This window comes from Lepidothrix coronata, unplaced genomic scaffold (assembly GCF_001604755.1).
Source record: "Lepidothrix coronata isolate B3197 unplaced genomic scaffold, Lepidothrix_coronata-1.0 Scaffold253, whole genome shotgun sequence".
Lineage (NCBI taxonomy): Eukaryota > Metazoa > Chordata > Aves > Passeriformes > Pipridae > Lepidothrix > Lepidothrix coronata.
The window spans coordinates 94,362-120,830 of NW_016690433.1; the positions used below are offsets into that span (position 1 = coordinate 94,362).

A 26,469-nucleotide genomic window follows, 5' to 3' on the forward strand; every position below is an offset into this window, starting at 1 on the left:
GCCCCGGCAGATGAACCTCAGGATTAAAGGGTGGGCTCAGTTCAGCGCACGCTGTGTCTCACCTAAAAAATCCACTGCGCAGGCTCAAAGGGTAAAGACCTTTTCCAAATCTTCGTTCGCGAAGACTGGTCATACAAAGTCAACTCAGTTACAGATTTTCTAAAATAAACCCACCTCTCCCTTCAAAATGATATCTCACTGAGTTAGTTCCACTAATTTCATATAGCTCAACAAGGTTTAACTTTAAGGGGAGAAGCCAGTGCTGCTTGGGCACCACAGGTAATTCATCACCGATACAGCTCTCCTAGATCACACACCATTTAAACACTTCCAGCTTTCCAGGATCCTCCCCTATCAAACTGATAGTGGGTTGGATAGTACTATATCTTGGTTATCCATTGGAAACTTTATTCTCATAGCAGAAGAATATTAAAAAAAAAATCAAACAAACAGATCGGAAGCAATTAATATATTCTTATGTCATTAATTGTTAATGAGAAAAAAATATAGATTAATATTGTAATTACAAAAAATAATCAGTTTACTAGTGTTTACTTGTGGCTTTTTTTTCTTACCCTAAAAAAACTGGCAAGCTCTTAGTCTTTTGTAGAAAATGGCTGCCATTGCTTTTTTAGCAGCACAGTAGAAAAGCTAAAAATTAAATATTAATTCATTGAAATTATTTTCAAGCAAGTTTGCTGGAGCTTTAAACCCAGTATTTTTTTTAAGAGCCTGCTGCAGTTAAAGAGCATAGAATTTAAACACAATAGTAACATTACCACAGAGCCTCTTCTCATTCCAAGCAGCTTTACAAAGTTACTATTTTTTTTTTAGATGCAAAAAGCTCGTAGAGGTAGTTACTTGGTAGAAATAGTTTACGAATTCAAACCTTTAGAAAGTGAAAATATTTTCTCCATTCAGATAAAGAAATTGTTTGCAGCAGTTCATTTAAAGCCAATACCTATCACACTCACATTAGAAGGATGCTCTTTAAGAGGAAATAAAATGATGTAACAATCCATTGACTAGCACATTAATCAGGACATGCTGATAGAGAATCATTAATCAAGCTTCTCTACTAATAGAAAATCACTAGAAAAAAGCACATCAGCAGCAATGCCTCTTCAGTTACTGGGCCTTTCTTTTAAACCAATACCTAACTTTGAGGCTAGTTTCTCTGTAGCTTTCAAAGCTTCTGTGACATAATTTATTCAAGACTCTTGACATAGTGCAGTCCTTCTGGATCACAATATCAGCTCGAAAATGAAGTACGCGAAGGCTCAGGGAAATGAAAGTAAAAGGGCAAAGGGGAGTTCTTACTTTATTTGAATATACTGAAGCAACATTAAAAAACTAGTTTAAATTCACCTAAATCAGAAGTTTTCAAGACAAATATTAACAGTTACTTCTTTGTTTCTATCTATTAGCTGCAGGCACCTCAGTTCAGGATATATCTCAGTAGGATTGTGATTACTTTCATAAATAATGTATGCTTCATTTTGATTCTTTCACTGTACCTGCTATGCCATTTATTCTGTCATCCAAACAAAGCCCATGATGTGTTCAAATAGCTCAACTAGCAGGTGGCGTGGTCAGATGGACCCAGGTTCACTGAATGCACCTGTGTGAACTCTGATGGAGCAACACTCTAAGAAAACTCAGCAGCTGTCTAGAGAACTCTGAATTTCCACAATAGGCAGAAAGCAATGGAAATAACAAAAATTGATTGGTTTAAAAATTTTAATGATTATTTACAGTTAAAATAGAGCACTTCAGTTGCACCACTATCTGTAAACTGTGAGGAGCCTTCAGCACAGAGAGGCTGAAACAAGAGTTCAGAAGCAGAAATATCCAAAATGCAAGCTTACACCGTTTAGTGTTAGTACAGGAGGTTTCAGTACATGGTTTTTGACAGCTTGTTTTGAATTGAGAAGCTGAGATACAGGGCTAGGCTTTCTCCATGTTTTCTTCTCAATGCCTTTTTTTCTTTTTTTCCTTTTTTTTTAAGTCAGGTAGTAGAAATCTAATCTTATCTCACAATTGCTGAGTTGTTTCTTCAAGTGGTTGTCTATATGAAGTAGAATGAAAATACAGAAGGCACTCAACTACCAGCTGATGTACAATTTTGCATTTCCAGTATTCCTTCCTTGTAGAGATTCTATTGCCTTTTCACATAAGTTCTTCTCAAATACCACCATGTCCATTTCATCATATTAGCATACCTTTCTGTAGTAGGTTTTTCTGGTCTAATGAGGTATAGGATTTGAGAATAAACTAGAAATATTATTATCATTATTATTTTACAGATTCTAAATGTATATTAGTGTTTTGAATATTGTTTCTTCTCTTGCAGGGTTTGAATTTGATGAGTAAACCTTACTTAGCCTCTAGATATCATTCTGCAATCTACTGTAGTAAAGGTAGAAAATCCTCTAGGTTTCACATTACGTGTGGTGTCATTCAGTTTACTTCCTGATGTCCACCTTAGCTTCCTCTGGTTAAAAAGAAGCAGTGGAGTAACTCACTGGACATTTGAGAGCCTACATGAGCCTTGAGTGGATACAATAATAAGGGCAGTGCATGAGGATGCCCTTTCACAAGCACATCCTCTTTGCTTGAATATTTTGACTGCAAAGAGGAACAATTCTAACAAATAAGACTGACAAAGCAGTGGTTTTTTTTTAATTTTCAGGCCAATGTAGAATGACATTTCTTAAACAATTTAAGATTTCATCACACTTTTTTTTTTTCAGCTTGGCCACAAAGGAATTGCTGTGGACTGCACTGGATTTTGTTCTCCTGGTGGCAAACACAGAGAATAAATGCAGTAAAATGTGGTGTAGTAGATCTCTGCAAAAGGAGACAAAATCCTGCAGTATTTACACATATGGGATAGACAGTTTTCTCTGTCTAAAGAAGTTAATTCTTCCACCAGACCTCTCACAAAGTCCTTATTTCAACATGAATCAATGCACATTCAGGATACAAAAAACAGGCTCAGAAATGTATGGCACTCGCTGATAAGGAAGAAGAGAAAAGAAAAGGTCAAGTCTTTGGAGCAAATCTGCTAATTTGGCAAAAAAAGAAAGCCTGGTTAGGGAACAATGCAGAACTCAATGAATACCCAGGGAAATGCCTTGCAGAATCAACAGGTGCTAGATAACGCATCAAACAACATCAGGTTTTTTTCCTCAATGATTTGCAGGTGGAAACAAGTGAGACGATGCTTTCTTTGCTATTTATCTGGCTCCCTAGTTTCAGAGTTGTGTGGTTAGTACCTGGGAGACATATAATTTGAAATGCAAAGCCAGCTGAAATTGGTAAAAGAGAAGCAGACAGAAGATGCCCTCCACAGGAGAGCTATATGACTGTCCATTTCAATCTGTAAATACCCATTTTCACCAAAAATAATAGTAACCAGTTTTGCTGGTAAACACCTCTATCCATTTATATGGAATATTTAAACACACCTTTCTATTATCTAAGTGCAAACACACCTCTAGAAACTTCATTGCTTCGATCTTTTTTTCATTACAGTACTTAAGCATATAACAAAAACTGCTTTGACTAATGCAACTATTCTATAAAATTCAGTATCATTCACAAACTGTACTGTAAGAGCCAAATCTAAATACTTATAAAGGAGAAGAGTGAAACCATGGGGATTTTAACCTCAAATACTTAACCTGATATTTGGAGAGGAAACTCTGCCCTCTTTGGAGAGGTCTGTTATTTCTGGTGTAGTAAAGAGTAGCCAGTGGAACATTTTAAGATCCAAATTTGGTCTGTCAATGCATTTAGCCAAATGAACAACTAGTGCTTTGGATTTCATTATTGTGTGTCTGGACACTGTAAATCAGAAGTGATAGTTCAGTTATAGTATGAGCAGCCTTGCTTTTAAAATTATTGTTTATACGATATTTAACATTGTTCACAGGCACTAAAATCAGATTAATTGTAGGCACAAAACAGAGATGCAGTGCAAAAATAAAACTGAAAAACTCTTTCCAAATACTTTCTCCAATTATTTTTTCTCTGTGTTTTGTATTATATTTGTAACATGGTTACAGTTGTTTTGTTCTTAAATACATTGTGGTATGTGCCTTACTAAAAAAGAACAATTGCTTGAAATCTAATTTGAACTAAGACACGCCACATGAAGGTGAAGATGCTTTGAAGCTGAAGGGAAAGATAACGTTTCAAACTGTGTATTGGGATCTTTGCACAGCTCAAAAATCTTCCAAAAGAGAGAAAAATTCTGTATGGTTATTTTTTGAACTTAAGTTTTTAAAACATTCTCAAACAGCTTACAAAAAAGAGTGGGGCTTATGTATTCAGTAAATTGACAACTCTAGGATAATCCACATGAAAACAATGGAAACAACATTTAATGCAGTCACTAAAAAACATTTACTTCCTTCTCTGAAGTACTTAATAGGTACGTACATAAACAAAACTCACCATGGACACGGAAGAGGAGAAGCATATATCATGTTTCAGACGACTGTAAATCATCCAACTGGTAGTCCATTATACCATAAGCTGAAGAAAGATTTTGCCATAACCATCAAGATCTTAAAAAAAAAAGAAAACACAAAAGATAATCAGACATTGAAGCATTGAAGTAGTGAGAATTGAGTGTTCCTTATTTAAAATACAGCTTTGCTGCTCTCTAAAGCACACTTTTAAAACAGTTACAAAAGAGCCTGTTGCACACCATCGCCATCCAGCAAGAGCTTCTCTTGCAACCACTGCAATGGTTTTTGCTCAGATACTTCATTTGCAGCTATTTTTCAGATTTTTTGATTTTCAGCTGACTTCAGGATTCAGATCTTTTATTCAACGTTGTTTAATGATGTCAGCTTTATGCATCGGCATTTTACTCAAAACAATATTGTTCAAATGTTATTTTGTTTTCCTTCTTGTTTCACTGATGCAGGACTTCACACACAAAATTCACATGCCAAAATTAACAACAGAGGTTAATGATGGGGAAGAGCACCACACGTGAGCAGGCAGTCTGTCTGGCCAGCAGCCTGGCACACACATCGGCAGGCAGCTGACAAAGCCAACACTTCTAACATGAGGTACGTGCTCTTGGGTTAAGAGCATGTGCAGAACAGGAAACATCCACCACCCCATCAACAGCAACTATTCCTATTAATTCCTTGTTTCTATTTCACTAAACAAGAAGGCCAGAGTGCTACAAAGCTTGTTTGAGGTTCTGTCCCAAAACTGCATTTTTAAATGCTGCATTTTTAAAAACTGCTGATGGGCAGAACAGCAAGAGAGCTGGGTTCAAGGCCAAGTGGCTATATGGCACTGAAAAACTTATTTGTTTTTTTGAAAACAATCTTGTTTTCTCCCAATTAATCCTTAGTAGGCCTTCTTGAAAGAATTTTTTTAACGGAACCATTCTTTCATGGTTCCTTCAAATTCCCAGGAAGTGCTACAACTGAAACTGAAATAGTGGCTCAAACTGAAAATTTGACAAATATAGGGTTGTTGGCTCTGGTGGTTTGAGTTTGTTTGGGGGTTTTTGTGTGTTGGTTATACTTTGTTGTTAGTGTCTGGTTGATTGGTTTTCTTTGCTTCCTCAAAGCAAAAAGGGATGGGAAACTTCCACCACGGTTGAAGCAGCTCAGGGGTAGGCACAGAGAGAAAATAAACTGCCTAACCTGCCCCTGTTATTACTGAAACACACGTCAAAATGCACCTGTTTTGAAAAAAATATTTTACTGATGAAGACAGTATTTATATGAATATGTTAGTATTTTAAACCAGTATTTCAAGTTTACAGCTTTGCTGTGTCTATGTATTATGCAGTACAAACTTTTAAAATTTAATGCTTCCTGAAGACAATAGTAAATTTAAACAAAATAGGAAAAATGTAGAAGAGAATCCATACAGTTACCTGGGGTCTTTTATGCGACATACTCTTTTTTTTTCTCAAAGTCCGCAAAAAACCCAGGACCTTTATCATAAGCTCTTCACAAAACTTAGTTAGATAAAGTGATCTATTTGTTACATCATTCATCATTTCCAGCTCTGCACCTATGACAGGGCACTAGCCCGGCCCTGCCAAGACAGTAAGGTGGGTAATCAGATAATTAGCTTTTCCCCTAAATTACTCCTTGCATATGTTTAGACCTCACTGAAGGACTTCCAGGTGATTAAAGGACTAAATAAAACCCCAACTGAAAACAAAACAAAAAATCCAAACAACAACAATAAAACTAGGAAAAAAACCTTTAAAGTTTGGTGCTTTTTTATCCTTAAGAAAATTGTGAGACAATTTTCCACTCTCATAGTTTTTTCCTTTAAAAAGTTTAAAATTAATGAGAGAACTCAAGGAGTCTTTTGTATGAGCACATGCTCCCCTTTCCTCTAAAACTATATTCTCCAAAATTTTCACAAATTTTGCATATTCTTCTTTGCAGTGTAAGAAGCTGTAGAATGTAGAAAGCCATCAATATGCACAATGAACAGGGCCTGGTAAGGAAACTGCTGAAGTCACATTACAATTTCTGAAGAACTACACTTTTGTTTAAATAACTACACTGTCTTAACTAGGAGGTAGATGCTGTCTAAAGTGAATGCATTCTTTTATATGTCAGTGGACCAGTTACACACACATGATCAATCACTGTGACTCAAATGCAAGAGAACTGATTTACTGCTGTGAATTGCAAAGTTATTAAAACATTTCAACAGAAGCCCCTGACCATCATTCCATTATAAAATTGTGGGCTTTGTCTTACAGGACTAGATTTCTGACCTGCATTTGAGAATGCTTTAGTGACCAATGTAAAAAGCTGGAAATGATGTTTACACATTCTGCTCAAATCTTTCAAGAAGATGTCTGCAGAGCCAAAACAATACAAGTTTTGGCCTTCCTGTGGTATTTTGACTGCCAACAAAATGAAAAGCCATAAAAAGACTTTGATGTTTTCAATTATTTAAGAACATGAAATAAAAAATAAACCTTCCAAGGACTAACATCATTATATCTTTTGAGGACGCACAAACCCAAATAAGGTACTATTCACCACAGAGAGGCTTTTGAAGGAAGCTACTAAATATTAACAGAAGTGACAAAACATCTGAAATACAAACAACTAAAAATCTGCTCATTGGAGCCAGTGTCTTGATCTGTTCCCAGGACTTAAGTGGCACATGTGGACAGTAAGAGTTTGTGACTTCTCTGCTGGACACAAAACATCTAGTTGAAATTAAAGCCCCACATATAACTACACAAAAAACAGCAGTCTCTGTGCATCAGCATTATATTGGGACCGCATGTCCCTGCAGCCAGTCCTCGTAAGGTCAGCAGCGCTCCAGCACAGGTACAGGGAGCGGCACTAGTACCACCTCCACCATGAAGGGCAGCCCACTCCAAGGGCAGAGGTTCTAAGGTCAGTAGAATACAAAGAGACTTAGGTGGTATCTGTGGATGAAATAAAAACTTTATCCTGGATTCACATCTCAAAAAAGTGGACACAGTTTTAGACTGCACATTTGTGTCACTACCATCTCCACAAAAACCCCTCTAAAAAAGGGTGATTTCTTGAGTGTCCTATGCAGCTATACAAGCACCCAGATGGAAAATGAATTAGCAATTGATGTCACTAATTAGAAAAGTTGATTTGAAGGAAGCGAACATTATTGACAGAAGTAGGTTGCAAGCTTTATTCTCTATTGAAATCTAAACTGTCATTTCAACGAAGGCAAAGGGACTTTTCTAATAAACAACCTGCACTGAAGACTAATTAGAAACCACGGGTATTTTGCGTGTATTTCACAATCAGTGAATGGCTACTTTCAAATAGATAACTGCAAATGGCTCGGCTTGTACAGGTGAAATTAAGGAGTCACTAGCATACCCTTTATTGTCATGTTATAGGAGCCTGCCCCAGTGCTGCTCACCTGAACAGGCAGACTGGCGTGCGGTCATTCCCAGAGAGACTGTCTCTGCTGCTCTGCATGCACCCCACTGGAACATGATGCATATCTTGCATTGGCTACATATTTAGATGTTGGATTCCTTAACTTTCATTCTTCGAAAGTATATCACAGAGAAGATTATTTTTTGCACCTGCACCTCTAATTGTAAGTATAATCCTTGACCCTCTTTTGTTTCTTTAAACAAATGGTTATTACCTGGTACAATGCAACAAAGAGAAAACAAAAACCCAACAGTGCTGGAAGCTACACACTGTGTGGAAAGCAGGACCAACACACTGTGTAAATGCATACAAGTGCTAAAGAGCTCTCATGATAAAACAAGTAAGGGACAGCTTGTTTTAGATCATAGACTATATTCAAATTGCTTGCTATTTATATAGTTTTCTTTATTTAAACTAAAACCTCTCATTAGGTTTGATCATGCAAAGATTTGCATAAACAACATGCTAAATGCCAGTTGATTAGTATAACACAACAAAAAATAATATAATAGTTGTTTACAAGAAAAACTACATGCATTTGGCCTCTTATAACGAACAAAACTGAATCATACAGAAAATGACCAAGTTTTTTGGCCTCTAGCAACTTATATTACTGTTGTTTTAATCAAAGTTTCTTTAATGTTATAAATATGCAACATTTAAAACTGTGGAGTAGCATATGACTGCTTGAAACTCTCAAGTTTGTTTTAACAGTGAGACCTTATAACCACAATGTCTAATGAGTCCTGATAAAGTGCTTCTTGGTCTTTAAACAAACTCTACTAGCCTAGCCACTGACCTATTTTCAAAGTTTAACCAATTCAGCTTGCACTTAAAACAAAAAGTCTAATACTCAGAGGGCAAAGAACATGACCTTCCATTAATAAGCTATTTTCCAAAAATGAAAAAAAAAGTAAAAAAAAAAAAAGTGGAATGAAGCTGCATTTGAAACACAGTTAATTAAAAATGTATCTAGCAGCATGCATTTAAAAAAATAATTAAAAAAAAAATCTGGTTATTGGCACTAGTATCCACCCACAGCACAAAGGGCAGCCTGCTCCGAGAGCAGAGGTTCTAAGGTCAGCTGAATGCAAAAAGACTTAGATCTTATCCAAAGATGAAGTAAAAATTTTATCCTGAATTCACTTCACTGTGTAGACAGTTTTAGACTGTATGTATGTCTCAGTGTCATTGCCACAAAAGCTTTCTAAAAAATGGCAATTTCCTGAGTGTCCTGTGCAGCTATACAAGTATCCAGATGCAACACTAATTAGCAATTTTTACAAAGAATTGGCAGATATTAACTTTCGAAACAAGAGATTTTCACTTGAAGGAAAGAAGGACTATTTACTTGTGATTTCTGAACAGTGAATTCTACCTGTAGTAGAGCAAGTAAAACTATGAAACATAATTTATATTTCTCTTGCATCTATCTTTGTTTTTTTCTCCATAGTCATCCCCCACCTAACTACATTCTCATTACAAAGTTTGCAATGAATTTAAGGTTATTTGCCTCAACACTTCAACACTGTGAGGTATAGTAAATTATTTATTATTTTATTGTAATTTATTTTAAAATAAAATTTCTAGTAACAAATTACTGCTGAACAGTGCCAATTTGGTTTAAAAATTTAGGTAAGACTCCACTAGTGGTACCTATTATTTCTAATGAATATTTTTTAGAAGTATTTGGACGAACATTTTGCTTTTAATTTCCCATGCAAACCATGGTCCTTATTTAGGCTCTTTACTTCAGATCTGCATGAAGCTTCACAATGATATCTTGATATTTATCGCATGGTTTTTTAAGCTCTTTGTGAGGAAAAATACTTGTTTTGCTACTGTAAGGGAACAGAACAGCAGCAGCATTATATGTCATTTCCACCTTGTAGAAAATGGCTAACCCACCAGAATATTTTTGCCATATCAGCAAGAGAAAGGAGGTGTCATAGGTAAAAATATTGCTTCTCAACACATCTAAATTTTGTGAGCAGTCATTGATATTGCTTGGTAAAGCAAGTATTTGTATCTTCATATTGTATGAACCAAATCATATTTGGAAGAACTAAAGAAGTTTCCGATCAGCCTGTTGTGCTACATAACACCTAAACCAGCAGTTTTTCCATAGTTATTTCAGTACCTTTTGCTGGTGTGAGATATGAATAAAGTAGGAAGACAAAGAATAAAGTCAGAATTGATGGCTTGAGCACATATTCTAGCATTTAGCAAAAACAGTTCATAAAAAAAAAAAAAAAGGCAGGTTGAAATACTACCTCTACTATCTTGTAATAAAAGCTCTCTAGGAAAAATCAGGTTTCAACAGCTTCATGGCACCTCCCCTTTAATCCATGCCAACACCAGAAACGTGGATTTGAGCTCAGAAGTGAAGGGTTGACAGACTGATTTTAACTTCTTCAGAAAGGTCATTCATCCTACTCTACAGTGGTATGAAGGACACCAAATTTGGTGTAGTATATGCACTATATGCGCTACTTGGGATTATAAAATATGGAAACAATCCTGGTTTCTTGAAAGCAAAGATAAAACTTAAGATGGGGGGGGAAGAAAGCAGTCATTTCCATCTTTGGATTACAGGAAGAAGTCTCACTATACAAGGTGATTTAAGCAGTCAGTAATTGACCATTATGCAGTGCACAGACTGATGTCAGTCATGACCTTATAACTGTTTAACTGTCTTGCCTTTAATGGCCTTCATATTAGTTGCATTAGTTGTCTTCACCTGGCAACTTCTGATGTAACGTGTTTGTCTAGTGTTCATCAGTTGTGATTCCCTTATAGTCATGTACTTGGTTGCTCTAAGACACCCTCTGGGGCCCCAGGTCTTGCTCAATGCTTTCTTCTACAGATGCAGGTGTGAAATGCTGACTACTCCTCTCTGCCCCAATCCCCCTAAAAATACAATGTGAAGGGAAAAAAAATCCAACCAATCACCAATCTCCACTTCAGAATGGAAAACAATTCATCTGCATCATCTAAACTGAAGAAAAATAAGTATAGACAGTGTGAGAAAGTGGGTTGTTGCAAAATTGGACATGAGCTGGCAATGTGCACTTGCAACCAGAGGGGCAACCATATCCTGGGCTGCATCAAAAGTAACATAGTCAGTGGGTCAAGGGAGATGATTCTCCCGCTCTGTTCTGTTCTCATGAGACCCCACCTGGAGTGCTGCATCCAGCTCTGGGGGCCCCAGCACAGGAAGGGCACCGACCTGTTGGAGTAAGTTCAGAGGAAGACCACCAAGTTGATTAGAGGGATGGAGCACCTCTCCTATGAGGAAAGTCTGAGAGAACTGGGACTGTTCCGCCTGGAAAAGAGAAGGCTTTGGGGTGACCTAATTGTGGCCTTTCAGTACCTGAAGGGAGGCTTAAAGGAAGAGGGAAAGAGACTTTTTTACAAGGGCATGTCGTGACAGAGCAAGGGAGAATGACTTCAAACAGAAAGAGAGTAGGTGTAGATTAGACAGTAGGAAGAAATTCTTCACTATGAGAGTGCTGAGGCACTGGAACAGGTCGTCCAGAGAAGCTATGGTTGTCTTCAAGGCCAGGTTGGATGCAGCTTGGAGCAATGTGGACTAGTGGAAGGTGTCCCTGTCCACGGCAGGGGATTGGAACTAGGTGATCCTTAAGGTCCTTTCCAACCTAAGTCATTCTACAATCCTATGAAAATTGAAAGATTTAAGGATTACTGGGAAAACAAACTTTCCTGGTTTGTTTTTTGTTGTTTTTTTTTTTTCAGAAACACGCAAAATAGTAAAGGATGTTCCCCATCTCCATATCCTGTTCTGCTGACTAATAAACAGGTACTGAACTCTCAGCTCCTCTGTGCATTGGCACAACTTTTTGCTAGAACCTCAAATCAGAGAACACAGGAACGAGGAAAATTACTCTTTGTCTCTTGGGAAAGGAAGCCACTTGGCTCATGTGTCAGAGCTTTTTTCCTCTGAGGGACGAAAAAATACTTGAGAAACAGTCATCGAATTTTATTCTCATTGCTAGAACAACTGTATTGGAAGTAGCAACCTGAAAGTAGGAGGAAAATCACAAAAGGTGAGAAGAAAGTAGAGTTATAAAGTCTTATTACATTTATTTTTTTTTGTAAAAATATCATACTGCAAAATTACTAAGGAAAAAGTAATTTTGCTATAATTAGTAATACATACAAATATGCAAAAAGCTTGGAGGCAGCAGAGAATATCCATCAGTTCACAATATATGCAGCTCTTTAAACTTCTGAGCAAATTGGTTCAGCAGACGTCTTCTGTTATTAAGGCATAAGTACATATCATACAAACCCCAGATGGCCAAGTTATTTTACCAATTTTTATATGGGTGATAAAACCCAATGTTTAAAAAGCTATTTTTTTTACTGCTTTAGCATAATTCTTATTGTATCTTAACCCCAGGTACCCCCCCCAAAAAAAAAAGAAAGAAAAAAAGGAAAAAATTAGCATCCTTTTCCCTAAAAAAATACTGCTTTTCTGATCAAGATGTTGTTAGCCAAATCTGAATATTCTTTTTATTCTTTTTCTGCATTACTCTCGCTCTGTTATATTGTCTAGGAAGGTCTTTTTTGGGTAAGTAAGAGAAAGGGAATATTTTTTTCTGCTAATAGGATCTAAACAAATAAGATAAAGAATTCTGATACTACAAGAACGCACTGTTCCCTGGTATGTGGTAGCTTTATTAGTAACAATTATGAGAATAAGTTACATACAAAAATCATTTTAGAGAGATTAAAGGCTTATGCTAAATTTATAAAAGCTATGACCTAAAGGCTAAGCTTCAGATATTAAAAAAGCTTCCAAAAGGCAAATAAGAACATGCTATAATATGGACGGATAAGCACTTCATAAACTTTAGGTAGAAGAAACATATCACTTGTTTTGTTCCATTAGAATAGAAATTAGAAACACAAATGGAAAGAGAAATCATAGTTCTCGGCCTTGATAGACTCCAGTAGAACACCTTCCTCTGAAACTACTCTTTATGCTGTACCTTTTCTGTAGATGGAAGAGGTGCAAATGCTTGCGCACAAGAGACAGCAGTATTTGCACAGTAAAAATGAAACAGCTCCTCAACCACTCTTCTCAGTGGATATAACTTTGCTAATTCAGCCAATCGGGCTATAGGTTTCTATGCCAATGGACTTTTTCTCCTTTTAAAGACCCAGAAAGAAAGTTTTAGTAATTGCAAAATTATACTCTGAGGAAACTCCAGAACATCCAGCCCAAATGCTGAATTATTTCCTTGTCTGGTAACCAGACTTGAAGAGTTCAGCACGTGGCCCCCATGCTCTGAAATACCACTGTGAGCACAGCAGCAAAGCCTCGCTCTTTCTGCTATGGACAGGCTGGCAAGTTTCCACCTGCATTAAGGAGATCAAGCAGTGTGTGAAGAAAACTTTCACCACCGTGTTTGAACGACAAGCACTGCTATGTACTGTTAAAAGTATTCACCAATACTAACCTACTTTTCCCTCCGACCTCTGAAATAGGCAACTGTTGAAGGAGGAGAGCATAAACATCCAAAACTTGCTGTCACTTAACAGTTAACTCATCAGAGAGAAGAATGTTTTCAAGGCTGGTAAATGCTTAAAAGGAAGGTTACCATTTTTTTCTACTTCAAAATCCCGTAATAAGACCCCCAGAATAATTCAATACAACATCAACAAAGAGGCTTTCATTAAAGCACATTGCTCTTCTTTGGTCACAATTTATGCCTTATTACTCATGATCATTATCTCATACTACCCACAGAACCATGCAACTTTATAACTGTGCTTTATACAAAATAACAGGATAATTGTGTACTTAAAAAACATACAAGGGAAAAAAACTGTGATCCTGTATTGCACCTCAATATCAAATGGGCGATAAGGAAAGGAAAAGCAGCTACGACTGTTTTACCTGGATAAAATACTAGAAACTGTATAATTTATTTCATTTAACAATTACAATCTATTTATTGTTTCTCTTTTATTTTTTTAAATCAGATTACATATAAAAAGAGATTTCAATTTCATTCAGGAACATTGTAGAGCATGTGGAGTTCTACAACTTGCAACTTTACAGAAACCTTGAAATTTTTCTTTTTATTTCTTAAAAGACATCCTTTTCACATAGAAGATGATTAACCGTATTATCAGTTCAAAGATTTTTTTTTAAAGTATTAAAGGATTTTCAAAAAGTAGTCTGAGTTTTGAACACACTAAAAAAAGTTGGTGAGGTTTTTTTCCAAAGCGTAAGGTATAAGGGAGAATGAGGGGACATGTTTTTTTAATAGGTTTATGTTTTGTTAGTTTTGTCTTTAAAAAAGCATGGAGTCCTTGTTTAAAAAGCCCTGATTACTAAACTTGTCTTAAGTGTTTCATTTGCATCAGTATTTTGCTACCGCTGTTGTTTTTCATAAAAGGATAATGTTCTTTCTAGACATTCTTCATATAAAGCCTGTTGTACTTTGTGTCCATTTATTTTGCAGTTTGATTCAAAAAAAAAGTCGCATAAACTGCTGGAAATCAAGACTTCAAATATGATTACAGTATTCCATATAGTAGATCAATAATGCAAAAACAACATTGTATAGAAGAAGAACATCAAATTTAACCCTATTCCCCAGTGCAAGTAAGTTGAAAGATACATATGAAATTCCTATAAATCTTTTAGGTACTCACAGAATATTCATTACTATGGTATCAAAATTCAAGTTCCATAGCACATTTCAGATATGAAAAATAATAGAAATATCACATTAAAGCTTATCAAGCTTTCAACCAAAATGTGCAATGTCTAGATGGAAGAAAATGACAGAACTGACTGAGTTCAAATCTTATGTTTTCTCCATCCAAATTCTATTGGCTTAAACTGTAAATGTGAGAGGAAAGGTAGATTACATTCTAGTAAAATAAATTTAAGGGTAGGTTTAATACTCTTTACTGGTGGTGATCGTGACTTTAGTAGACAGCTTTTAGTTTAAAAATCTGTAGTTCAAAATGAGGCAGATGAAAGTATATGAGGGAAAAGTAGAGTAAAATGAGTCCAAGTGATACGACTGCTGCCTCAGAAGGAATAAATTAGCTGTAACTACCAAAAAACACAAGGAGTCTTCTGTATAAGAAAAAGCCTAATTTGAACTGGTAGATTTCTTGCCACCAATAACTACATCAAACAAGGTACCAATTACACACAGAGACAGAGGAGCTGACAGCTGCGCAATCCTTTCCAAAAAAAATTATTTGCTTTTAAAGCAAAACACCTATGAATTAATGAAAACAATGAGACATTCAACAATCCTGAACAAACTGAAGTACATGCTAAAACCATAACAACTGCAGAGTTACCTCTAAGACTGGCTTCTACATGAAAGATATCTCAGGGACAAAAGGAGAACTAATGATTACCTATGTGGAATTGCATTTCACCATATTTCAATAAAATCGATAAAGATCAATACTATCTACCAGCAATTCCTCAGATACTCTAGTGACAGGGAACTGTGTTTATAGTTTAGTGACCATGATAAGCCAAACATTAATGACCACCTCTTTCCAGGAAAAACAAATCATTTTTATAACAGAGTTTGTTTATCCAAAGGTTTCTAATGGACAGCAATTGTAAATGTATGATTTTAATCTCATCTTGTGGAATTTGTGCTGAAGTTTGCTTTGTACATGCAGCCAAACTAAAGATTTTTCTGCCCTGTGATCTGAAAACATTTCTCACAAAGAGGCTACCATCTTTCTTTATAAATCAGAGTGTAAGCCACCAAAGTGAGAAAGCTGAAGACTTCCTAATAATAAATATATCCATAAATTGTCCATATTATACTTGCTTCTTCCCAAGTACAATTTATGCATGGGTGGCTTGTTTGTTTTTATTTTTTTTCATGTTTTACCTTTGCTTAGTTCTTTGTCCTGTTTGAAACAGCTTTACTGGCTTCTTAAACATGGTGCCTTTTCAGAAGCTTATAGGAACGTAAGAGGAATCCAATGAGCTCAGACTGTCACTTCCAGCAGTGGCCAAAAGTAAATGCCCAGGCAGTAACATAAGTGATCCCCAAGTATACCCCACCTATTTCCCCACCTCCAGACATTTGACACAATCATGGAGCCACCATGTGGTGGTGGCTTCTCTGTATGGTATTACCTTCATCTCCTAAAATCTCTCTGCAATTCTTTCAGTTTCCCTCACAATCCCAAATAAGTTTACACCATCAGCAAACTTTGCAACTCAGATGCTCTTCAATGTTCATCTGAATGAGAATTTCTAATGCCAGTTAATCAATTTTTGTAACATCAGCTATAATAACATCACAGAAATACAAAATGAAACAACATCCTCAATACAAAGTGGTTTGTTTTTTTTCCTCACATCTCAGTGAAAACTCTAGTCTCTGAGTGGTGAGGTTTCTACAAGTGTCAGAATGAACACGTAGTGGAAACAGACAGCAGTAAGGAAAGAATGCCTAGAAAAAATGGGCAAGAAATACTCAGTCTTAATCTGCTTTGCCTTGCAGCCATTCCATCTGTTGACCTGTTACAGCACTGTCGTTTCTGAATTGAGTCCACCCAGAGTGAGGATGATAGAAAAACGTAAACGACATAAGACAGAAAACAAATTAACAACAAATAAAGCTTAGTTATTTTTTTACTTATGGAATTAGCTGTTTCAGATTCCAGATCTAATATTCTCCTTCCTATATTAGGGAGAAAAAGATTATGTTTTAGCAGCAAAAGGTAAGAGCAATATTCTAGTAATGGGTAAATTACTATAATGTGAGAAAGGCATGCAATAGAGCTTAGAAATCACATTTTTATTCTGTAAGAAAACATGTCACAAAGGGACAACTCCATTGCCGTGAAGAAGAATGGTCTATTTGTTACTATTTTCCTATGCATAGAGATTTTATTGACTGGATATTAGACATTGAGAAAGACAAAGATCTGAGTCTACACTGAGCTCTACGCAAAACTGCGTGTGCCAGTAGACACAGTAGGGCTCAAGCAAATGCCTTGCAGGAGCAGAGAAACACAGGGGAATGAGTAGGACTGACTGGGGGTGTCAGATGGTAAAAACTTGTATTCATGTCTGTAAAGTTTCTTTTGTCTCTTTCGTCTACCTTAATATTCCAAGGTTCTTAGAGTAAATTAACTTTTTAAAAATCAGAAAACTACAACACAAAGAAGGACATCCTAAAACCTGTCTCTATGGGACATTTGTTGGTTTTCACTATTGTAAGCCTTCAATCGACCTTTTCAAGATCTTGCATACAACCTGTATAGTGGCTTATTCTGCAAGAAATTAAGTAATATGCCATTGGCAGGGTTCAGGAAAACAAAGTTAATGACACAGTTGTGTTACTGCCTGCTGGACTGCCTCTTGGACCTTCCCAAATGCCACTGAATACACATCTTAATACAGCTGCATCGTGTGTGTGCCCATAAATATGCAGAAAGTGTTAGAGAAATATGAACAAGTAAATACCACATCCCCAGCGGGAATTCTGCTGCCTAACTCTTAAATTCATGGGAATCTCCCTGGTTTCAAAGAGTTGACACTTCCTTAAGCCAAAAGACCTTAAAGATTAGCATCCTGAAGAATAGTAAGACATAGAGCAAGGACAGATACAAAGGGGCAGGAAGCATTCTTGTGGTAAGAGGGGAGGAAAATTACAAAGTGAAAGGCCATGAACAATACATCATCAGATTTTAAGTGTTCATCAGGACAGCTCTTTGAATTAAAGGAAAGTAGAAATCAGCGCATGCTCCAGTGTGGAAGGGAGGGGAAGTGGCTGCTGCAGAGCAGGTACCCACACACCAACTGAATGTTAAGTTTCTTCATTCAATAGAGACAGAATTTGTCGCCATGTCCCCCTGTTGGCAACTGTTGTGAACAGGAAGCAAAGCCACTACCAGGAAAGGCAAAAACAACTTAAAGCTCTCGAGATCAACAGCTTGGTACTTGTATGGTATTTACAGGGAAATTTTGCCAAGACATTGACTTCCAACAAAGCCAAGAGTGTGTGAATCAGTGAGGTTCAGCATAATCCCCTCGTAAAATCTGATGGTGAGTCACCAGGCACAAATAGCTTCCTGCTCGTTTTGTGAACAATGAAGAGGCAGGAAAGGGATGAATGAATGAATAAATGGTTTGTATATTTCTTTTCTCTGAAATGCTGGCTCTGAAGAGGACACAGGCAGACAGAAAGCAGGAGCGGGTGCACATGGATGTCACACATGGAAAAGGATAAAGAAAAGGGTCAGAGAGAAAAGAAACAAATGTAATACATGCTTCCAGACAGAAAGAATAGTGTCTTCTTAAGAGAGTCTGTTTCTCAGACATGTTTTCAGCTCAATATTGAGTTGCTCTATATTTTTGGGTCTGAATGAACAATGTCATATCTTCTCCATTGTAGAGCTTTTAAAATCTTTCTTGCCTAAAAGACAATCATAGAATACTTTGGGATGGAAGGGACCTTTAGAGATCATCGAGTCCAATCCCCCTACAATGAGCAGGGACATATTCAACTAGACCAGGTTGCTGAGAGCCCTATACAACCTGATCTTGAATGTTTTCAGGGATAGCGCATTCACTACCTCTCTGGGAAACCTGTTCCAGTGTTTCACCACCTTCATCATCAAAAAAAAAAAAAAGTCTTTTCCTTATATCTAATCTAAATTGACCCCCCCTTCCAGTTTAAAATCATCACCCCTTGTCCTATCGCTACAGGTCCTGCTAAAAAGTCCCTCTCCACTTTTCTTGTACTTTAAGTACTGAAAGGTCACAAGAAGGTCTTCCTGGAGTCTCCTCATCTCCAAGCAGCAGAACCCCAACTCTCTCAGTCCTTCCCCACAGGAGAGGTGCTCCAGCCCCTTCATGATCTTCACTGCCCTCCTCTGGACCCACTCTAAGTCTGTACTTTCTGAAGTCTAGAATGTCTTTCTTCAACTATTACAACTATTCTGGACTTTCAGATAAAAGTATTTAAATGACCGTGCATATCATAAAAAACTTTATGAAGTTATGACTGGACAAAAAAACGCAGTTGTACATATCCATATATCAAGAATTTAAAAAAATGTAATCTGTGCTTCCTAAAGGCAAAGAATCAGAGGGTCTATAAAAACCTTTAAACTTTGATTTTAAAGCATGAAAAGGACCTACCAGGAATCCACATACAAAGTCACCTTCAATGCCATGTGAGAAAATAATTATTTTAAAGTACAATTTTTCCTTATGAAGAAGTAAAAGGCAAAATTTCCCTTAAGCTCATGCCAGCTGTACAGCCATAGCTGTACAATTTTCTATGAAATGTGCTAACATCTCACAGGTAACCTACTCATTTTTCAGTTCATTGCTTGGCTAGAGATACCTAAATTAAATCTGGACATGCCACGTCCTTGGAGTCATCTGTTTATACTGGGAGAATGTCAGGAAGAGATCTGCTTTCAAAGACAGCAGTGTCAGCAGATGCTGTTGTAATTATGGTATCAGCCTGACTTTCACCAGGAAGATGATCCAGTCCTTGTTTCAACATACTGTTCCTGCAAGGCCTTGAGAAAGTCTTTCTACCACTTTGCACTCCACCTTTGAAGAGGATTCAGGTTATAGAAATTATATCAAGAGCCCAGTTTAATCAAGTTGCACCTAGATTCAAATTAATCAGGTTTCCCAAAAGGGATTCCCATTTTTTAAATGTGTATTTTTGCTTCTGAAAAAGATAAAAATTTAAATTAATATTTTTAAATGTTTATTATTGCTTCCTGCTGTAAATGTGTTGAGCAATTCTGAAACACTTAAAATGCTTTGGCATGTAGTCAAATAATATGAAAAATGAGAATTAATTTCTATCATTTTCCTTTTTCTATTGTCAAAATGCAAGTTTTCTGTGGTTTGTCATTTTCTGGGAATGGTCAATTTTACTAATCACAGATATCTACAGAAAGCTCATTTGGCTACTTAGAATTCCCTTGTGTTCCATAAAAGGCAATTAAAATAAAACTTCATGTTAAGATGTCTATCTCATCAGATGCATGGATGATTCATTTCTGCTTTATTACTTCAATGTCCAACTGGAATAAACTTAGTTTAGGATAGTAGAAATGATGAAGGAAACAAACGAAAAAAGGATGGGTAAAGGAAGGGAGTAAAGGTAACCAATACTTTTATCTCAGAAATACAAATGTCTGTTAGAGCTACAGGAAGCATTTACATATAAATACAATCATCTTTAACTTTCCATGTTTTTGCCAGAAATTCAGAGGGAAGAGACCTCAGCTCCAGGAACAGAAAGCCAAGGAAATATGAAACTGCACTGCTCCATTCAAAGTTATGCCTTTGCATAACTATGGTGATTTATATTGGAGGAGATGAAGTCACAGTCAAGAATTCAAAGACTAAAACTGAGAGTAAAGTACTTATTTTGCAATCAAAACCAATGTTTTCTTCTTCAGTGAATCTGTGTCTCTGCCCACTATGGGAGAGAGGTGTTCCAAGGCATGTATATTCCTCCAGATTTGTGCCAGTAGAAGTGATGTGACATTCCAGAACTATTTTTTAAAAACGCTTATTAAAAAAGAAGAATGACTCCCAATTATCAAAGGAAAATAAAAATCTAAGGGTGTTTCTCATATGCAACAAATTCCACATACCAATAATGTTTGATGTGCAGTTATTGGCAGTACACAACACAAGTTGTTCTGTCTCACAAGCACAGGAGAACAGATGATGCTTTCAGTATTTTAAGTTGCATTTCATATCTATTACTATACTGAAAGGCATAAATCAAATTACACTACAATCGCCAAAACTTGTTCTTTGAACCTCTAACCATTCAATAATGAGACATTGTCAGTCTCATATACAACAGAAATTATTTGCTTCCTATAAGTTATAGCCTGAAGTCGGAAAGCAGGGTTATCTTTAGAAGAGACCCATAAATTACACTGTACTTTCTGTAAATGTTCAGGAGTGAATCTGAGGCAGGGAATGGGGAACAGATACTAAATAACTTCCTTGAAAACATCTTACCAACTTGTGGCAGAGGTAGGGATGCAAAGAGCTTTTTTTCTCACCACGGTGCCTATCACCTGGACTACAGCAACCCTTTTTTTAAATTCTTCCATACTTTGTATTTTCTTGTCACTATACATGTCACTGAGGCATGGAGTAATCAATCACAAGACTAAATAAAGAACACTGTCAAAACACACTGTGCAGCTTACACATAAAGCAGAATCCCTCAGAATCACTATGATACTGTTACTGTACTGCTCAGAATTGGTACATTTAGGTTTTGATTCAGAAGGACAGTGGTATATGTTAAGAGCATAACAGGACTATTATTAGTGGCAGGATTGATAGGAGAGCAAAACCCTACATGTCACTCATGCCCAAACCAAGTCTTCAGGTAAGTGTACAAGATACATTCTCTCCCCATAGGTAAGAGCTTACCTTGGACCTTCAACATGCATTTCATTCCAGGCTTGCATTGGCCCTTGGGAATACACACTGTGGTACTGGAGCAGCAGGTTGTGGGGTGTGCCCCTGCTGCAGGCAACGGCAAGGCACCCAGCAGCAAAAAACATCCGAAGAAGGATCATTTGTTTTGTAGTGTCTTCCTCAGGATGAGTACCAACCCATGGCCACCCTGGAAGCCCTGCCAGTCTTGGTCATCCCAGATCTGCAAAGCATCCCCATCATTATACCTGCCCCCCCCCAGATAGGCGACTGCTCAGAAAGCTTTGTCCCTGCCTTTAGGCCTGATCAACTACAAAGAAGAGAAAAGAGAGGTGCACAAAGAGAGAGGATGCAGCTAAAGTAATGCATGGACCCAAAAGCTAACAACTTCTCCCAGGTCCTACAGCATAAGGCTATGTCTGTGCTATTAAAAAACACAGTAGGTCTACTTTGAAAGAAAAGTGGAGACACCACCTGATGAGGGGAGCAGAAGAAGCCACATAAGAAGCCTGAGCAGGGGACTGCTTTAGTAATAGCCACATGGTGCCCCTGGACAGCTGGTCCCGGTCATACAGATAGGATATTGCCATGAAATATATTTAGTAAAGCACATTGATATCATGTCTATAATGTGAAAAACGGAACTAACAAACTGCAGACAAAAAGCATCCAATTACAATTAACCCAGAGAAGATATCAGTCTTAGAGACATAAGCAAAGATAGCTTAAAAATATTTGCAAAGGAAAGAGAGACAAGCACACAATGCTTATTGAATGAAATAAAGGGTGCTGTTTCCCTCCTGACATAAGCCACAACAGGTAAAAGCCCTAAAAGCAAAGGTGATTAAATTAGCCATTGCCCAAAGACTTAGTCATGTGCTAGAAAATTCCACCACTCAACAGAGCGCAGACGGGTTGGAACTTGAACCATTTCTTGACAGTGACATTTCACTGTCAGTTTACAGCAACTGAAGCATAACACATGCACCAAGTGCTGCTGCATCACCTGCTCTGATGACAAGGTGACCTTTACATTAGATGTCTTTTCTAAAGAAATGGTATGGATGTTCGCCATCTCCTCCTCAAACAAACTAACCTATTTCTTTATGTATAACACTGCCTGTCAAACACACAGTTTCAATCTATTTGGAAAATCTGGTTTTATTTTACTTTTGCTTGACTTCACATTAGATATACACATCATCTCAAAATGCACTTGCATTTGCTTGGTTTATACTACCAGACCAGCTCAGTCTGTCAAACATGTTAAAGCCGTGCCCACTTCAGGTTTGGTAACGTTGGAAGGTTTCTAACTGCTTCTTCTGTCCAAAGTGCAGTAAGCGATAGAAGAGATGAAAGGAGGTGTAAGTCCAAAATAAACAAAAACCCGAAACAAACAAACAAACAAAGAAGCAAACATATCCAGTAATTCCCAGAAGAATCATCTTTATAATGACACTTTCGCTTCCTGATGATCACATTTTTCTGTTAGGAACTTCGAGAAGATTCTGAAATCTGTAATTCACGTAAGCCACAATTAACTACACCAACATAACACAGTCTGGGACAGGAAGCACATGACTTAATACACTAAGGCTAAGAGGAAATTTTTGAACTCTTCCATTCTTCACTGGAAAGCATCCCTGTGTTCATATTTCCATGAAAAATGTTTCTCAAAAGATCAAGGACACAGACTTGCAAAACAGGGAAGAGAGTGAGCTGCCACACCAAGCCCAGAAAAAGGACTTCACTGAATCTGGGCATCCCAACCAGCACCTCACACCCTCACTGCACAGATAAAGGGGAGGAGAAGAAAGGAGTAAGTGCATCCTTCTAGTCTTTTATCAAGCCAAAATGGAGACTTTTCATTTTCTTTTGCCTTGTTGGAAAAAAACCATAGTTTTGAAAGTGCTTTCTTAAAAGCAGTATTTTTGGTTTTCAACAAGCACTAGCAATAATTCCTCACAACATCAAGCGGCAGCTCCAAGAGATAGATCACATCAACCATCTGATTTTAAATGGCAAATTGCTGATTCATTTCTGATACACCTTGCTTACCATTCACATTCTCCCTTAACAGTAGCCTAACCCTTTTGTTTCTTCCCTGCACTTTCCCTGCATATCTAACTGCCCATTAGATATAAGAAGTGTTAAGGATAATACTGAAGCATATTTCAATTCCCTTCATAAATCAAACGAAAGAGGTTTGTTATATTTTCTTAAAGGATTTCTTTTACGCCTGTGTTATAATTTTACTTCTACAATCAACCTACCAATTAATTTTCAAGCTTACATATGCTTTCTAACTAATGAAATACTGATAAAAAAATAAATACATGTGTAGTTTCTGAACCAGTAAAAAAAGAAACCTTCACTTCCAATTTTCAAAATCACAGGTAGAAAAAAAATAATTTTCCTTTAGAATTGTTTTAAACAACCCACTAACTATAGATATATTTTTTTAAATTAAAAAATTTAAAAATTAAAAGTTGCCTGTACCTTATTTTTTTTAGAAGTGCTTTTGACATAAAGGCACTACCTCAAAACTTAGCAGTTGGAAAATGTACGAATCCAAAGATAAAACTGCCAAACTGGAAAAAGAACAATTCATTGAAATATTAATTTAAAAGTAAACTACCAAGAGGGGGGGAAAGAAAATTATGAATCACAAGGCTCTACGTTTTCTATTTTACCTGCCTTAAAAATGATTTAAGATTTCAAACAACTTTATAATCAATTTTATGTAATCACCCTGTGTAGAAAAGAGATCAGGAGAAACTCTGCTGGTATGTATCTGAAATGGGATTTCTGGTTTAATTTCTTCTGAGAAGAAGCCAGTCCGTGGTTGTCAAAACCAGGTAATGAAACAACATGCAGCAAGTAGGCAATAAGTAAGGACCCACAGGGGCTTTGCATTATAACCACACCACTGATCAGAAAAACACTAATGCATATGCAACCAGTGATCGATAAAAGGAGTGAAATATTGAAGCACAAGAAAATGACTTTTTCATTGAAAGACAAAAGCTAAAACCATGAAAGCATCAATAGATGCCCTTTTGTTCGTTTAACTTTGTTCTTTTAAATAGATGTCCTTTTTGTTCTTTACCTAGAGTTAACCTAGATTTTACCTAGAGCTTCATTATTTATTTTCTTTTAGTTACATTTGAAGAAGAGCTAGATGCATTGCCTTTAAACTATAACCACCTCTATGCACAGAGGAGAAAAACTGAAAATACCATTACACAGATCCTGCTGCATGATTGTATTTGTGGAACAGGGAAAGGCAGGGGCCCACAAGCACGTCTCAATCACAATTAGCAATTCAATTTTTATTTTATTCATATAAAAATAATATAATTTCACATATATAACCTGGATAAAGACAGTTTTTAGCTCTCTACCCATTACTAGATTTTATCAGTATAGAATTATGTAAACAGGAATCTGTCTACTATCAATGAAACACAGCATCTAAAAATTACTATTGGTCAATCCACCTAAGCAGCCAGATTTCTAAAATACCTGGGCTCCATAGAGCTGCCTTGATTCTCAGCAAAGTTGCTAGTTACTAAACATGCTTTTAAACATACCAATTCTTTTAAGCCAACTTATTTTGCAAAGCCAAAATATTGTTCCTTGAGGGGAAAAAAAATTAAAAGCAGAGCTGACAGAGTGAGGCTTAAGCAAGTCAGTCCCAAGGCTACTGGCTTTGAACACTCTCATGAGAAAATAGTATCAAACATCAAAGTTGCATGTGGATGAGTTTGCCCTATCCTTTGAACTTAAAGTTCTTCCTTAACTTTATTACATATTTTCAGCTTTGTCATCCTGCTATAATAGCTGTTTCATGGAATTGATAACATTGCAACTAGTGCTCAACTTAACACTTTATTAACCAGAACAAAGCACTCTTCTGTAAATCTCCACGACAGTTACATTTCTGACTTAATGATCTTTGTTCATTCACTGACACTTTAAGGACTCTCTTATTTTGGTATACAGGTCTTCTAGAAGCTTTACAGTTTAAATTTCATAAAGAATGGGTTTAGCTGAATACATGGGTAGATTCTTGGAAAATAAATTATTCCTAATTTTCCTGGCACATGAACAAATGCTGTCCTTCTACCACTCAGACACGTTAAGATTTATGAACAATCTTTGTCTGAATTGCCATTTGGAAGAAAGGATAATTATCAAGCCTTTCAAAGTAGCTATATTAATTCAAGCACAGTAAAGGCTAAACACTAAACAGTATTACTGCAGTATTTTACTGTATCAAGAAGATGGAAAATACACCATATGTTTACAAAGTCTAATACTTAACATTCTTTTAAAAATAAATGTTATTTTAAACACAGAAGAGCCTCTTAAAAGTAGTTATGTAGCAATAAAGAAGTACTGTTTATTTAGGCAAATTGATAGAAGCATTACAAGCAATATTTTTTTCCTGTTTTTCCTTTTCATCTCATTAAAATCATTTTATCATCATCCTATGATTCTTAATTGTCTCTCAGGTGGGCTTATAACACAGATCCTGCTATCCACCATGCCACAGTAACTGAAGAACCTTTCACAAGAGAACTTCTATTTCATTTCTCTGATATATATTAATTACCATATATTAAACAAAACCAAACAAAACCAAACAGAAAGCCAACCAGAACTTTTTGACATTGAATAGCTTTAGAGATATCAAAATTTTATTTTCAAGAGGTGCTCCCACACTCACCCAGCTCTTGCTGTATTGATCAAGGGAACCTCTATGTGACAAAGGCAACACTAAAGCTAAATTTAACTTCACCAGAACTGAACTCCAGAAGGTGATGCTTACTAAAGTACATCCACTGGGGAATGCAAAGCCTGACTTTAAACATCACTTTCTCCTCATTAAGTTGAGTATTTCAGCAGCTTTAGACCTTTTAATAATACATTCTTGCATCTTCAGTAAATGAAAGTATTTCAAAAATTTTCCCTTCACCCTCCAAAAGAAATAAATTACAAAAAAAAAAAAACCATAAATTGCCGAAAATGGTGGTCTTTACAGGA

General features: G+C 36.6%; 1 long non-coding RNA gene across 1 annotated transcript in view; it reads right to left on the reverse strand.

Annotated features, from left to right (window-relative positions):
* Positions 1–26,469, reverse strand: part of LOC108507360 — a 145,816-nt gene that overhangs the window by 58,892 nt on the left and 60,455 nt on the right. Inside the window, exon 2 of the long non-coding RNA XR_001878094.1 lies at positions 4,462–4,574. This is a non-coding gene — a long non-coding RNA (uncharacterized LOC108507360). The remainder of the gene's footprint in view (positions 1–4,461; positions 4,575–26,469) is intronic.